The sequence below is a fragment of the Sylvia atricapilla genome, chromosome 3 (genome assembly GCF_009819655.1).
Source record: "Sylvia atricapilla isolate bSylAtr1 chromosome 3, bSylAtr1.pri, whole genome shotgun sequence".
In the NCBI taxonomy this organism is placed as follows: Eukaryota; Metazoa; Chordata; class Aves; order Passeriformes; family Sylviidae; genus Sylvia; species Sylvia atricapilla.
Window position 1 is genome coordinate 39,177,348 of NC_089142.1, and position 13,089 is coordinate 39,190,436.

The following is a 13,089-nucleotide window of genomic DNA, read 5'->3' on the forward strand; positions in this document are numbered from 1 at the left end:
TAAGGAGAAACACCATTTGCTTGATGAATTTCCCAAAGGCTCAACATGAAAAGGAAGACGGGTTGTGTTGGGAGACAAATAAAATAAGCTGCTTTGTATTTCAGGAAGTTCAGGAAGTGTTGCAGGAGCTGCAAGAGGCATCATTCACCTGATAGTCTGAAGAAACAACAGGATTTTGCTGACCTCCTAATTTGTACTTCATTTGTACCTGTTGGGAAAAACCCTGATTCTGTTTTAGATGTTTCTCTGGGTCTTTCTATTAATGTATTTACAGCTTAGACAAATTTGAACATAGTCTTTGAAACATGAGGAAAGTGATGTGCTCTAGGATGTGTCTGAACTTCTCATGCTGGATGGCAGGAACATACTGTGTTAGTGTTTCTAAGTGTCATTAGCTCTCCCAACAGATCTGCTTGAGAGATACTTCTGTCTGGATCTGATTTATGAACTTGAAAAGGTACTTGGTTAAGAACTATACTATCAGGTTTTCTTCTTTCTGGAAGGAAAGACAAGAGAAAACTTTACGATTCTCATTCGAGACTCAAATTCACACCTAAGTCATCCTCTCTCTCCTCAATCTGCTAAAATCACAGGCTTGAAATGAAAGGTACTTGGTATAAATAAAGCTTATAGTGCAAATTAAAATAGGAGAAAAGAAATCAATCTTGTTTAAGTAATGACTGTGTGTTTGGAGAGGTTTAACAAGACCACAAGGAGATCATCAGGTCTTGGCAACAGCATTAGTCTTAACTGTGAGACACTATCTGGACACACATAACCTCCAGAATATGTCCAGATTTGGCAATTTTACCAAAGTACTCAGATAACGTAATACATATTTAAACCGTTCAGACATTTCCTTCTTTCTTCTATCTGTGATACTAAACAGCTCCCACCCACTTGACGTTATAGACTGAGTGATTCAGATCTATTGGCTCTTGGTTGTGGAAAAAACTGCCTTGAGGTCAGTTGTGGTTCATACCAGAAGCAGCCATCCTTTCTTCACTCTGCCTAGCTTCAGCCTGCTTTTTTAAATGGACACAATCTTTACTTTCAGCTGCATTTGACTGAGGGTCTGCGCTGAGTCCTATGCAAAGTATAAGGACCTCTGAACACTCTGTGTGTGCAGGAGCCTCTCTGTGAAAGCAGGCCCCTGTTGGGTCCAAGCAGAAAGTAAAGGATATGGCTGTGACTCAAAAGCCAGAACTGGGAAATACTGAGAGAGAACCTAGAGGAGCCCATTGCTGCCACACTGATAGTCCTGTGTGAACACCTTCTCACCTGCTGGAAAGCATCAAATTGTTACAGCCCAGAAAATGCTTAAGACGTGTCAGAACTTCTGAGTTCTGCTGTGTCCCTGAATGTCTTTCCTGAAACTGGAGGAGGTTTTTTTCCCTGCCTCCCCTTCCCACCCCCGCCCCCCCATTTCCTGTACACAACAATCAGACTTTAGTAATTGCAACTTTTCTTCTTTTCTGATTTACAAGCCCACATGAGGCCTTTTGGATTCATTATGCATGAACCAGTGTGTATCTGGGGATGAATAATGTTACGTTTTACTTTCTTTTTTTCCCTTGCCCTGAACAGTTTTGGTTTTTAACAGAAATGCCTTTTTCCTTTTGAGAACTCTCGGAAATATGTTTCTTTAAGAACCTCCTACATGGTATGTATTTGCAATTTGTAAACACAGTATGTCAAAGAATGATTTGATTCAGTGGTGAGGCAGCCAGATATTTGCATGTCATGAGGTCTAAGGGAAACAAACTGACCCTCAGCCTTCCCCCATCCAGTCCAATTCTGATGGGACCCTCAAATAGCTCTGGCAAAGTGTTCTGTTTCTTTTGGACTTGTTGAATGCTTGTTTCTTTGAAGACGTGTAATTATTTCTTCCTTTATTTTCTTGCTGGAGTTACCAAGAGAAGCAGCTTAAAACTAAATGTGAGTATTGAGACTTTTTTCTGTTGTTCCTTTATCTGATAATCTTTAAACATGTTAGTATAGAAGGTACTTATTTTACTATTTTGAGCAAGTATGCAGGAAGCTTTTCCTCACAAAACTGCTGAATAAATTAGATGCAGACATCCACATATATAATATTTTTAATTTTGTGTACCTAAAGAGATACCATTCTTAATAAATAAAATTAATTTCTTATTAATTCTTTTCATTGTACTAATTGGCTCACCCACTAATTTGCAGGAAGATTGTTTGGGGTTTCCTTTGTAAAGAGATGAGGATGAGTTTTGTTTACTCCAAAGAATCATCCAGCAAAAAATGAGTATGCTGTTGCCCATTGATTTTTATCTCCTAGCAAGCTTTCATAGGTATTTGCTTTTGCAAGAAAAACTTCTAGATAGTGTCTTTTCTATTAAGTCACTTGTTTCTGGCATACGTAATTTTAACACCTAATGTGGATTGTTCTTGGTTTTGGAAGTAAAACATTTTCCAAGCTAATTTTTATAAGTCAAAATATTGCTGTAAACAACAAGTATCATCTCCAAATTCTCCCTCCGTAAGACATTTTGTGTTATCATCCCTTATTTTTAGGATCATAATTTTATTTGGAATTTACATCTAGAATTTAAGTTTCAGATGCTTTTTTTTGTTTGTTTGTGTTAATATTTTTTTTTCCCTTTGTGCGACAAGTCACTATTTGTACAGTAACAGAACAAAGTGTAGTGGATTTGATGTATTAACATTATAACAGATTGCTGATGGGCATCCTGTGTGATTTTACTGCAGGATCAGGAAAGTCACTTTGACTCAAGCCTGTTTACTTGGTAGAATATTGAGATGGTACTAACTAACTTGCAGGGTTAGAGAAAAATTAATTGAAAACCTGCTTGAAAGAGATTCTGATGTATGGTGTCTCCAAATTATTTGCAGCCAGTCATGATTAATAGAGCATGTATTTTTTGGATGACACGGTAAGGCATATGTTCTGTTGCCTCTGTACCAATAATCCCAGCTTTCTTCATTTATTTTCCCTACCTGAGTTTTGTTTTCCAAAAGAACAGTTAAGAACTTTTAGTATTTCCTAACCATGGACAGACAGAAAAAAATATTTTAACCAACATGCTTCCAAACATCAAGCCCAAAACTGAAATTTCAAACCTTTTGGAAGGAGCAGCCCTCCTGCCAACTCAAGCTCTAGGTGCCGTCAAGGCTTTTAGATCGCCTGGAGAGTAAATCTGAGCTGAGGTTTCCTCCACACTTCCCTGCCAATTTGGGGTAAATGATGCTCATAAATTAATCATTTCTAGTTCAACTGTTCTATTAAAATCTCTAGAGCCCTAGGTTTCGAAGCTGGTGTGGTGAAATGCTGCTGATGCTCCGCTTGGGCTGCTACAGCTGAATTCGTTCCTCTGGGAACAGGGCATGCAGCTCTTATGAGAAAGGAGGCTGTGAGCTGCTTGTTTCATACATTTATATTTTCCTGTTAAAAGTCAGAGGGATCAAGTAAGGACATTTTTAGTGGTAATATGCAAACATGACTCCAAGAAAACTAGTTAAAACCCCATGATATAAATTCTGTAGCAGAGATAAAGGGAAGAAGAAGACTGTCAAAGGGAAGCTACACTGCCTTGGTTCCTTTATAATGATGGCTAAGTTTAATTTCTGCTAGAAATCACCCTGGAGAGGAGTGTGTATCTGTTCTTTATCTAAAATAGTGGCTTTCTCATTAACTTCAGCAGATTTTAGCTAGTTTTTGGTAATATCCCCATTATGTGTTGTCATGTAGTACGTCAGCTATCATCCCTACTTGTACCCCTCTCTTAGACTTCGGAGTTTTCTTTGATTCTACGCCATTCATGCTAGTATGCTATTGTTCTTACCAGCTATGGTTGCCTTTGAATTTGTTCAAGGTCCATGTAAAAGGACTGGTTAATTCTTGCACATCTCAGCATAGTGTGGGTAATGGATCTGAGCAGGCTGTCCTAGCTGGTTGCTGGCCTCACACTCAAGAAGCTTTATCAGTCAGAAAAATATTAATCTTCCTGTAATGTGTCTTTGTACACGGGTAGCAGAATTAAGAGCAAGAATGTCCAGGTGCCAGAGGATGGTGCAGTTGTTGACAGAACATTATGTATAAGAATATTCATCATAACCTCAGAGACATAAAAGACAATTTCAAAGTGCGCCACTAGAATATTTTATTACTTCCTCTAAATTTGGAAATGTTTTCTACCTCTGTCACTGGGAGTTGACCAGTTGGCATCCTTTGTTCACCGCTTTTAACTCTCCCAGGCCAGTATCATGGATACAGCCTGATGTGCAGACCCGTCTAATGGCAAAGGTGCTATGAATGACTTCTTTTGTTCCCGCTCCTGCAGGTTTACTCTCTGACCTTGAGGAAGTCAATCACTTTCCTTTGACAAGTATTAACCTTTTCTGTAGAAAAGTAACTCACAAATGTGTTTTTGGATTACTTTGTTACTGTTGTTACAAAAGCATTCAGAAACCTTTGAAAGGAAGACTGTAAAATACCTCAGAAGTTTAGATTTGAATTTTATTTATCAGAAGCCCATAATAGCATTAGGCATAAACATGCTTATGAGCACTGTCTTTCTCAAGTGAGCTCTTCAAGTTTCAAATTCAGCCTATCATGATTCATTTATGTACTAAAACATGCAAAAATGTTGCATAATAAGAGTTCAAAAACTCAACTTGCGTGGGAAAAAATGTTTCGAGTAAAAATTATTTCATGCTGCTCTTCTAATTGGCAATCTTTGTTTAGCTTGGTGCTTGAAAATTGAAGAGCATTGCGAAATATTTCAAATTAAAAGCTCAAACAGTTTGGGTTTGTTGGATTTTTTTTAAAATACAGTAGCGGAATTCTTAATTTGTTTGATCACTTGCTTAGACTTTTTACGGAAAACTTTTAATAATTTTTACATAAATTAGCAAAAAAGGCCTTGTTCCTTGTATTATGTTCCTTTGTATTTGTTCCTTGGTGCAGTTTCTGCCACTGTGTTCCACTCTCCCTCTCCTCAGACCAATCTTTTTCACCACAGCTGGTCAGAATTATGGTCTCTGAGCACCATCTTCTACCAAAACCAGTCAACTCCATTCTAGGTTTGCAAAGATGGTTGTTGCTATATTCTTCACATCAGCACTAGAATAAGTTCACATCAGCACTAGAATGAGTCCACATGAACCAGGCTCTACTGGTATCAGTGGGCTCACTGTTCCACAATATCCTTGAGTTAAATACATGTTCCTAAAATGTTCTGTGATGTTAGGAAGGAATGTCTTCATTCTTACCAAATTTCCTCCAGCATTCCAAGATTTAGCGGTGGGTTTTATTTGTCTGATGCAAATGTTGACTGTCTTGGGTGTTCAGATAAATTTTAGCCTTAATTTTCCTTCAATCAGATAAGGTCAATACTACACTGGAACTAGTTTTAGATAGTGTGTATTTATAATCATAGAAAGAAATTCACTCTGAAAGTCATGTTGACAAAAACCAAAACAACAACCACAAAAAAACTTTCTCAGATATCAGGACATTACAAAAATCCCAGCAGGGCAGTTACTGAAGGGTCAGTAACCTCACATTATAATAAAGAAAGACAGAATACCATGGTCTACTAATTTTAAATCATAGCCACTTTTAGACTACTTTAAATAGAAAGAAAATGTTTAATGTGTGGTACAGAGACTTTAAGGCTTAAGGGAAATGTTAGGATACCCAGTCACATAATTGTTCTGCAGATTTTATCTCCCAAGAAGGCAGAACAGGTAGTGTAAGAGTCACAAAGGCTTCAAATAGATGGCAAATGTCACTGGCAGGAGCCCAGGGCTGAATCTCTGTAAGGACTGGTCATTGTTGCTGCCACAGGATGTGAGGATTCAAGTTAGAACAGATTCAATGCCATGTTGTCCCCTATCTTGTTTGACAGCACATTATCTACTCAAATGTTCAAGACTCCAGAAGTCTTTAATTAACATTTTTTGCGTACTTAATGGATGATGCACAAAGCCACATATTTAAAGAGCAAAAAAAGGAAACCCACCATTTTTTCCTATATTTGTCCTAATGATGCTGTTATTGTTCTTCCCTGGTAGAGGACAAACAAAAACCAAAGACTTCCACTCCCTGATCTTTTTTTTCTAACAGCTCCACTCCTGAAAGGGTTCTCTTAAAAATGTTCAGTGCCTTCAAAATTCCTTTTGTGAGACCACTTCTAAAACTGTTTTTACATTGTGAGTCCATATATCCTTTGACTATTCTAGAATGAAATTTGATTAATAGCTATCAACAGTGAATATAGGACATGATGTGAAAGAAAATGTGTATCTGAATATTTAGGGGTTTTTCTCCAGCCCAAAAGCCAGCAGCATGTCCTTGATGTGCCTATGTAGATAAACTAATAAGGTTTTCCTGTCCATATTGTATTTAAAGCACCCAGGGCAGGAAATAAAGGCAAGAAGCCACATTGCTGTAATTCCATATCATTGATGAAATGGACCCACAGCTGAATTGCACTATTTTGTAACTGCAACCTTGGTGCAGATGCTGAGACTTCATAACTGAATTGTGCATAGGACTGCCCAATAAATAAGAGCACAGCAAACCTAAACTGCAGAATTAAACTCTAATCGAGAAAATATTAAATCACCTAATTTGACATCCATGAATTGAGATTAATTATTCAGCTACATCAATTAGCACTCAAATACCATTGTTCTAAGTGGTGGATTTTAAGAGAAGACATAGCAGGTGGTCATGTAATACTTAGAGGGAAGCAGAAGGAAGGCAAGTAAGTCTGTTGAAGAATACCCACAGCATATTTTCATGTTGGTTGTTTGTTGTAAGCTGTCCTAGAAACCTTTCTCGCCATCTGTCTCAGTTGTATGGAATAACCCATTAATTACTGTTAAAATGGTAGAATACACAGAGTGACACTTCTTTCATATTTTATTTATCAGATTTTTTCTTTACCAGATTACTTGCTCCATGGTCAGTCTGCCTAGCAGATGCAATATATACATATGTATTTTAATATGCTTCTGCTGTTATTATTATCTCTGTATTCCAAAAACAGTGCAACTGCAGAGCATCATTAATGCTAAATATCATACCCATACTCTCTGTGTTGTCATCAAAAATCCAGAGTCTATAGGTGGAGATCAGGCTGTTTCTATCTCTCTTCAATATTTCTGCTTCCTCCTTTTCTCCCTGTTGCTCAAAGAAATTGTGGGCATTCCATCCCAGTGTTTAAGGCCAGGCTGGATGGGGCTCTGAGCAGCCTGGTCTAGTCAGAAGAGTCCCTGTCCATGGAAGGGGGGTTGGAGATAGGTGATCTTTAAGGTCCCTTCCAACTCATACCATTCCATTATTACTTGATCCTGCCTCTTGGAATTGCCTATCTTGAAGCCTGTTTTCCCTTGGGAAGGATTGGAGAGTGACACAGCAGCGGTCACCCCAAACATCTCACATATAATGGAAAGGCATTTGCAGTGCTACAGTTGCAGTAGCCAGCATTTCTTAGGCTGTAGAGCAGTGGCTTTACAAACAATGATTTCTGCTGGTGTAGTAAGCAGCCTAGGGCTCTTCTGCAGAGCCACATCATCCCTATTTTCAGAGATGAACTTGATAAGAAGGTGGCAGCCAAGCCTGATGGAACAGTGCAAGCAGAAACCACTAGCTTATGGAATATTTGGCCTGCAAATCAAAATACTAAATCCCAATTATCATTGGGAACAATGATAATTGAAAAAGGAATCTTACATACCACTACTACTGACAGTAGCCTTTTCTTTTCCTAAGCTGTAATGCCATCTAACTCATCACAATCTCTTAACAAGGCTGAGACTAGGAATTTTTAGGTTTGGTTCATTTTGATATTAAAAGAGTGCTGTGTCTCGGTTTATATTTTTCCTCTGAAAATTAGGTCAGGTTGGCATAGCATAGCTGGAGATTAGAGGAAAAGCCACTGCAGCAGATGCTTGATTATCACTTGGGGGATTTACATTTGGGTTTGGGGGAAGCAAGTCTTTCTTTTTTTAAATAGGGTAATGAAAATCCTTTCCAATTTTAGCTTGTTGCTAACAATGCTGCTGTAGCTGATCTTTATATTTTTGCTCATTTTATTTCTTAAAGCAGTTCTATGTAGGTCACAGGCCTTTAAATAACCATTCCAGAAAAAGTTGCGCTGTACAGTCAGTTGTAGTTATTTTTTATAAAAAAAGGATTATAATTCATGTGATACACCCCTACTCACATAATAGAGTAATCTTCATTCACCTTGCTATACCTGAAATAAAATGTAAGGGTAGGGAAATCTGGTCTCTACAGCTAAAGCATCTGCAAGGACAAGAAATTAAATATTTCTTTTCCTTTAAGACATTAAAGATTAGTATCAGAATCAGCATTCCCTATTGAAGTTCTGTTACTTCTTGTTAGTTGCAAGACTGTTTTCTCTGGGCACTCCACTCCTCGTTGTAGAACAGGTATCATGTCTTATTACTACAGTTTTCCCTAGGAAATCTTTCAGTCCCAGAGGCAAGCTTGGTGTCATTTCCAGGGAGGTGTGTCCCTGTCCAGTGGTGTCAGTATGGCTGAGATGCTGCTGTTTCCTTGGGGCACTTCTGCCCAGCTGTGCAGGCATTTTGTGCAGATGCCATTCTAGCAGAGGTAGTCCCAAAGTGCTCCTCTGGTGCTGCTCCCTACCAATATCTGAAGGGGGCCTAGTGGGAATCTGGAGAGGGACTCTTCATCAGGCACTGTAGTGATAGGACAAGGAGTAATGGATACAAACTGAAAGGTGGGAAATTTATTATAGACATTAGGAAGAAATTCTTCGCTGTGAGGGTGATGAGACACTGGAACAGGTTGCCCAGAGAAATTATGGATGCCCCAGCCCTGGGAGTTTTCACAGCCAGATTGGATGAGGCATTGAGCAACATGGTCTAGTTGGAGGTGCCCCTGCCCATGGCACTGGAGTTGGAACTAAGTGATCCTTAAGGTCCCTTTCAACACTTAAAATTCTATGAGTCTATGATTTGCACAATAGGGATGAACTCACCCAGATCAGGACTTCAGTGAATGTCTTCATTTGTAACTTCCAGTTTCTGTTTATTTGAACACTTTTTGAAGTATCACTCGTGATTCCCTAATCATGGATTGTAGATGAGTGTCAAGGCAAGAAAAGGTACTTGAAATAAACAGACATGGACAAGAGCCCTGTTTTGTTGTTATGAGAATGCCCACTCCTGTTCTAACACCCATAGGAGAATATTGAGGGTTTATGGAAACTTCTACCCTCCCTGTTTTGCCATTCAGCAGTGATAAATTTTCTGTGGTCCATCACAGAATCCCCTTGCAACTGCCCCTGCTGGACCTCACAAGGCTCCTGTCACCCCACTTCTCTGGTTATGGGGAGGTCCCTCTGGATAACAGTGCATCCATGTGGTATACCAGCCTCTCCTCCCACTGTGGTGCCATCTGCCAGTTTGCTGTGGGTGCCACTCTGTCCCGTCTAACTCACCAGTTAATTTGAGTATTCTGTATCAGATGAGCCCTTTGTAACAGATGCAATCCTCAAATCTGTTTTGTGGTTCAATGTGGGAAGTACAACTAAGAGTACTGACAGGATTTTACATTAAAAATTACAACAGTGCACAGCTGAATTACTTCATCACTTAATTTTATTCCATACATTTGACATTAGTCAGAAAGGAACGAGCTCCATAATGACCCAGGAGAAAATTCTTGCTCTACCAGACTATGTGAAAACCTGTAAAAAATGTTGGGTTTATTTCATTTAAAAAAAAAAAGGAAGAATTTAGATGACGACACCATTTGAGTTTGTATGGTGTAAACAAAGCAGACAGCAATACCAATTAAGGAAAAAAATACAAAATTCCTGAGATGCTTGATCCCCTAGTTAAGCCACAGCTCTTGCCTTTTTTGCCTGTAGTTATGGGGTGTGTAAACACAGTATAATACAGTACAAATTACCAGACCAACCTCTAAAATACCTGCTTTGCCTTGACACTCCACCAAACCAGTGTCACTTGTGGACCATGACACAGGATATTTGGATTGTTACAGCTGCATCCCGTTTGGCATCCATCCTGGCTACTTAAAGGAGAATTTCATCAGTGAGAGGTCTGCACTCACTCAGATGCTTACAGGACCTAACACTGTATTACTGTCCTGTGCCACAGAGATAAGATAGTTCAGAGTTAATATCTGTGTCTTCTTTACTGTGGGTTCTTGGTTTGACTTGATCTATGATATATGCCCCTAGTTGCTATTGTTTCCCTAGCCATTTTTAGAAAAGCAAATATTACAGAACCATTAATTTATGTAAATGCACGAGACAGAAATAGAAATAAGGAAAATTAAGTTAGCAAATTCATGCAAATAAGGCAAATTGCTTTAAAAGATAAAAACATGCACTTACCTGAAAATTAACAAGTGCCTAGGGCAGCTTTGTGTCCTTCTCATAAGAGATCAAATTGTTTTTCTTACCCTTCAGTGTTGTTCAAAGGATTATTTTCCCATCCTTTTTCTTTCTTTATGACTCTCTAAGAAAGAGCCTTATTCCAACAATCGTATGCTCTTAAAGGAAAAGTTGATGAAATTCAATGGCAGGTATATTTAGATTGGGAAATAGTCCATTAGAATTGCCACAAAGTGAAAGATAGATTATTTTTACCTGTATGTACATATCTGCATCCATATATATATACTAATTTCTTCCTGAGTCATATGAATGTTTCTGGGCTTTTTATTCTTGTATGATGTGAGGAAGATTAACATATATTTCTAGAAAACATCAAGATAAATTATGGAGAGGTATATTAACCTTCTGGTTCTTCTTTTTAGTTCCAGTGGGAAAACAAGCAATCTTTTCCTGATGATTCCATATTTATCAGGATTTACAACTTCACAACTATTTTCTTACAGCTTTTTTCACTGGAAGTCTTCTAGTGCTTTACATTTTATAGGAAATCTTTTGACTCTCCAGAAAGTCCCTGTCCTAATTTGTTGTAGCTAAATTCTATCTTAATCTGTTTTAACAGCAGGCTGACTAGCCAGGTCTGGGTTTTTTTATTTTCATCTCTTTTATCATTCAGTCCATGAAACTGCTGCATTCTCAAATCTGGCCCCAGGGACTCCAGTTACAATATCCTCACATCCTTGGTAATGTCTCTCTGCACCTCCTTGGAATATTCTTAGTGATAAAAATGATACCACATATCCCTGCCTACCAGGTACATAAAAATCAACAGTATTTTACTTCCAATTTAAAATGTTCCAATTTACAGAGTAAAATCATCTTTTCCCAAGGAATGGCAACATGGCAATCTTTCCCTGTGCCTAGGATTCAAGTTAGCAGCTGGAATGCTGGAGTCAGCATTTCACTCCATGAGAGTGAATAACATCAGATCTCCAGAGATTTCTTAACTGACCTTCAAAACACAAAGTCTAGCTTCCAGCAAACTTAAAGTAAACATATTTCTCTAGAGATTAGGATCAAAGCACAAGAAAAACATTCTACTTAACTGCGTGGTGTTCATGCAATTACTTATTCTTACTGGAGCAAGGATAAGTGGTGCTGGGAAAGACGGGATTCACCTTTTTTGTTGTGTTTTCTAATAGTAAAGGTAGTTCTCAAAGGTTATCCATACCTCTGCCAAAAGGTTTGCAAAAATCTTCATTCTTTTGCATACCATTGCTGCTTCATTCCCAAACATGGTCTTTTATGATGATGTATGGTCAACTCTGAAGACTCTGAAAAAAGTCTTGGGTGACTTGAGCATTTTACTAGAGGAGCAGCCAAGGACACCCTTAAGCTTTGACTCTGTTCTTGGGGATACTTTTTTAAAGTTCTCTAGCAACAACTCCCATCTGTATAACACGATTAATACCACCTTGCTCCCATATCCATGTAGCGGTTTAGGAGGATAGTTATAAAAATTCAGTAGTTCTGAAGTATTACAGTAGTGAGTCTTGTTTGTGCAAAGAGCCCGGGCTTCCTGGAACAGACTGACTTCCTGGGGGAAAAAAAGCAATAACCTCTTTTTAAAGAAAATTACTTGCAGAGTAATGCAAGTAATGTAATGCCGAGTTTTTTGATAACTCAAAAACCTGATTGACAATCATTAGGATGAAAAAACAGAGATGTTTCTACAGATTTGGGAAGCTATTTGTTGGTGAGCTCTGTGCAACAAAAACGTGCTATAAGTAATAAAATTTTTCATTAATTCCCTGTTTGGATTTTGATGTTGCCACTTATAGGCCGAGATGAAACTCTATCAGGAAGCAGGAGGACTCATTCTGCAAGGAGTGGATCAGAAAAGTGGTTCACTCAGGGTTATCCTCCAAGGCAGTCCATAACTTTAATTCCACTAAAAAAAAAAGAAATTTAAATCCTCTGAAACCCAGTTTCAAGCATGTCGTGTGACCTTGACTATGGAGCACAGTTTATCACAAACACTCCTTGATTGTGTCCTTAGACACCAGTTTCTATTTCTTCTCCGATACAGAGCAAAATGCGCAAAACTTAACCTTGACTTTGGTCATGACTGTGATTGTGCATCAAATGCGCTGAGCTCTGCCTGGTTTTTATATGTCATGTTCTGTAAATGTACAAGCTGATGGATATAATTTTCTCATATAAATGGGTTTATTCGTTACACATTCAAATCTCAGCTTGATCTTAAGGAAATGGAAGTTCAGATTGAAGCCCTGATACATTATTTTTCCAAGATAGCACATAAAACACATCAGAAATATTTTTAAGAAAACATGTTTCCCACTGATCTGAGTTCCAGATTATTTTATTTCCTTACTACACCCTGTTTTGGCTGACACAAATATTAAGGGTAGTAAGAAACACTGTATATCAATTCAACTCTAAAGAGTTTCAATTTACAGGAGCAACAAGTTTTCCAATCAAGTCATTACTTTTGGTCAGAAATAAGTATGACAGCCTCTCTCCCTGCCCCTTTTACACTGTTTTGCTACTATACCTCCCAGAACAGATTAATAAATGCCTGACCTTATGTATTGGTGACAGTGGAAACCTGCAGTAATTGATTTTTTCTCACAGCTCAAGCAACCACTTTGGT

General features: G+C 38.3%; 1 protein-coding gene across 4 annotated transcripts in view; it reads left to right on the plus strand.

Moving 5' to 3' along the window:
• The first annotated feature begins 1,440 nt into the window (after positions 1-1,440).
• FHL5 (four and a half LIM domains 5) overlaps positions 1,441-13,089 on the plus strand; it is a 98,646-nt gene continuing 86,997 nt past the window's right edge. For 3 of the 4 annotated variants that reach the window (XR_010743189.1, XM_066315153.1, XM_066315155.1), the window contains exon 1: positions 1,856-1,938. The gene's annotated coding sequence lies outside the window, so the exon portion shown is untranslated. Of the gene's footprint in view, positions 1,664-1,855; positions 1,939-13,089 lie in introns of those variants that run through there. The other variant, XM_066315154.1, reaches the window with a different exon arrangement.